The sequence below is a fragment of the Borostomias antarcticus genome, assembly GCF_949987555.1.
Source record: "Borostomias antarcticus genome assembly, chromosome: 13".
Taxonomy (NCBI): domain Eukaryota; kingdom Metazoa; phylum Chordata; class Actinopteri; order Stomiiformes; family Stomiidae; genus Borostomias; species Borostomias antarcticus.
Genome location: NC_140246.1, coordinates 22,466,824 through 22,470,680, shown reverse-complemented (window position 1 = coordinate 22,470,680; position 3,857 = coordinate 22,466,824).

The following is a 3,857-nucleotide window of genomic DNA, read 5'->3' as shown; positions in this document are numbered from 1 at the left end:
TATCTCATCAGAGCATGTCTATCTCATCTCATGTCTATCTCATCTCATGTCTATCTCATCAGAGCATGTCTATCTCATCTCATGTCTATCTCATCAGAGCATATCTATCTCATCAGAGCATGTCTATCTCATCAGAGCATGTCTATCTCATCTCATGTCTATCTCATCAGAGCATGTCTATCTCATCAGAGCATGTCTATCTCATCAGAGCATGTCTATCTCATCTCATGTCTTTCTCATCAGAGCATGTCTATCTCATCTCATGTCTATCTCATCAGAGCATGTCTATCTCATCAGAGCATGTCTATCTCATCAGAGCATGTCTATCTCATCTCATGTCTATCTCATCAGAGCATGTCTATCTCATCAGAGCATGTCTATCTCATCAGAGCATGTCTATCTCATCTCATGTCTATCTCATCAGAGCATGTCTATCTCATCACAGCATGTCTATCTCATCAGAGCATGTCTATCTCATCAGAGCATGTCTATCTCATCAGAGCATGTCTATCTCATCTCATGTCTATCTCATCAGAGCATGTCTATCTCATCTCATGTCTATCTCATCAGAGCATGTCTATCTCATCAGAGCATGTCTATCTCATCTCATGTCTATCTCATCAGAGCATGTCTATCTCATCTCATGTCTATCTCATCTCATGTCTATCTCATCAGAGCATGTCTATCTCATCAGAGCATGTCTATCTCATCTCATGTCTTTCTCATCAGAGCATGTCTATCTCATCTCATGTCTATCTCATCTCATGTCTATCTCATCAGAGCATGTCTATCTCATCTCATGTCTATCTCATCTCATGTCTATCTCATCAGAGCATGTCTATCTCATCTCATGTCTATCTCATCAGAGCATGTCTATCTCATCAGAGCATGTCTATCTCATCAGAGCATGTCTATCTCATCTCATGTCTATCTCATCAGAGCATGTCTATCTCATCAAAACATGTCTATCTCATCTCATGTCTTTCTCATCAGAGCATGTCTATCTCATCTCATGTCTATCTCATCAGAGCATGTCTATCTCATCAGAGCATGTCTATCTCATCAGAGCATGTCTATCTCATCTCATGTCTATCTCATCAGAGCATGTCTATCTCATCACAGCATGTCTATCTCACCAGAGCATGTCTATCTCATCAGAGCATGTCTATCTCATCAGAGCATGTCTATCTCATCTCATGTCTATCTCATCAGAGCATGTCTATCTCATCAGAGCATGTCTATCTCATCAGAGCATGTCTATCTCATCTCATGTCTATCTCATCAGAGCATGTCTATCTCATCTCATGTCTATCTCATCAGAGCATGTCTATCTCATCTCATGTCTATCTCATCAGAGCATGTCTATCTCATCAGAGCATGTCTATCTCATCTCATGTCTTTCTCATCAGAGCATGTCTATCTCATCTCATGTCTATCTCATCAGAGCATGTCTATCTCATCAGAGCATGTCTATCTCATCTCATGTCTATCTCATCAGAGCATGTCTATCTCATCAGAGCATGTCTATCTCATCAGAGCATGTCTATCTCATCTCATGTCTATCTCATCAGAGCATGTCTATCTCATCACAGCATGTCTATCTCATCAGAGCATGTCTATCTCATCAGAGCATGTCTATCTCATCAGAGCATGTCTATCTCATCTCATGTATATCTCATCAGAGCATGTCTATCTCATCAGAGCATGTCTATCTCATCTCATGTCTATCTCATCTCATGTCTATCTCATCAGAGCATGTCTATCTCATCAGAGCATGTCTATCTCATCTCATGTCTATCTCATCAGAGCATGTCTATCTCATCTCATGTCTATCTCATCTCATGTCTATCTCATCAGAGCATGTCTATCTCATCTCATGTCTATCTCATCAGAGCATGTCTATCTCATCTCATGTCTATCTCATCAGAGCATGTCTATCTCATCAGAGCATGTCTATCTCATCTCATGTCTATCTCATCAGAGCATGTCTATCTCATCTCATGTCTATCTCATCTCATGTCTATCTCATCAGAGCATGTCTATCTCATCAGAGCATGTCTATCTCATCTCATGTCTTTCTCATCAGAGCAAGTCTATCTCATCTCATGTCTATCTCATCTCATGTCTATCTCATCAGAGCATGTCTATCTCATCTCCTGTCTATCTCATCTCATGTCTATCTCATCAGAGCATGTCTATCTCATCTCATGTCTATCTCATCAGAGCATGTCTATCTCATCTCATGTCTATCTCATCAGAGCATGTCTATCTCATCAGAGCATGTCTATCTCATCTCATGTCTATCTCATCAGAGCATGTCTATCTCATCTCATGTCTATCTCATCTCATGTCTATCTCATCAGAGCATGTCTATCTCATCAGAGCATGTCTATCTCATCTCATGTCTTTCTCATCAGAGCATGTCTATCTCATCTCATGTCTATCTCATCTCATGTCTATCTCATCAGCGCATGTCTATCTCATCTCATGTCTATCTCATCAGAGCATGTCTATCTCATCAGAGCATGTCTATCTCATCAGAGCATGTCTATCTCATCTCATGTCTATCTCATCAGAGCATGTCTATCTCATCAGAGCATGTCTATCTCATCTCATGTCTATCTCATCAGAGCATGTCTATCTCATCTCATGTCTATCTCATCTCATGTCTATCTCATCAGAGCATGTCTATCTCATCAGAGCATGTCTATCTCATCTCATGTCTATCTCATCAGAGCATGTCTATCTCATCTCATGTCTATCTCATCTCATGTCTATCTCATCAGAGCATGTCTATCTCATCAGAGCATGTCTATCTCATCTCATGTCTTTCTCATCAGAGCATGTCTATCTCATCTAATGTCTATCTCATCTCATGTCTATCTCATCAGAGCATGTCTATCTCATATCATGTCTATCTCATCTCATGTCTATCTCATCAGAGCATGTCTATCTCATCTCATGTCTATCTCATCAGAGCATGTCTATCTCATCAGAGCATGTCTATCTCATCTCATGTCTATCTCATCTCATGTCTATCTCATCAGAGCATGTCTATCTCATCAGAGCATGTCTATCTCATCTCATGTCTATCTCATCAGAGCATGTCTATCTCATCTCATGTCTATCTCATCTCATGTCTATCTCATCAGAGCATGTCTATCTCATCTCATGTCTTTCTCATCAGAGCATGTCTATCTCATCTCATGTCTATCTCATCTCATGTCTATCTCATCAGAGCATGTCTATCTCATCTCATGTCTATCTCATCTCATGTCTATCTCATCAGAGCATGTCTATCTCATCTCATGTCTATCTCATCAGAGCATGTCTATCTCATCAGAGCATGTCTATCTCATCAGAGCATGTCTATCTCATCTCATGTCTATCTCATCAGAGCATGTCTATCTCATCTCATGTCTATCTCATCAGAGCATGTCTATCTCATCTCATGTATATCTCATCAGAGCATGTCTATCTCATCTCATGTCTATCTCATCAGAGCATGTCTATCTCATCAGAGCATGTCTATCTCATCTCATGTCTATCTCATCAGAGCATGTCTATCTCATCTCATGTCTATCTCATCAGAGCATGTCTATCTCATCAGAGCATGTCTATCTCATCAGAGCATGTTTATCTCATCTCATGTCTATCTCATCAGAGCATGTCTATCTCATCTCATGTCTATCTCATCAGAGCATGTCTATCTCATCTCATGTCTATCTCATCTCATGTCTATCTCATCACAGCATGTCTATCTCATCACAGCATGTCTATCTCATCTCATGTCTATCTCATCAGAGCATGTCTATCTCATCTCATGTCTATCTCATCTCATGTCTATCTCATCAGAG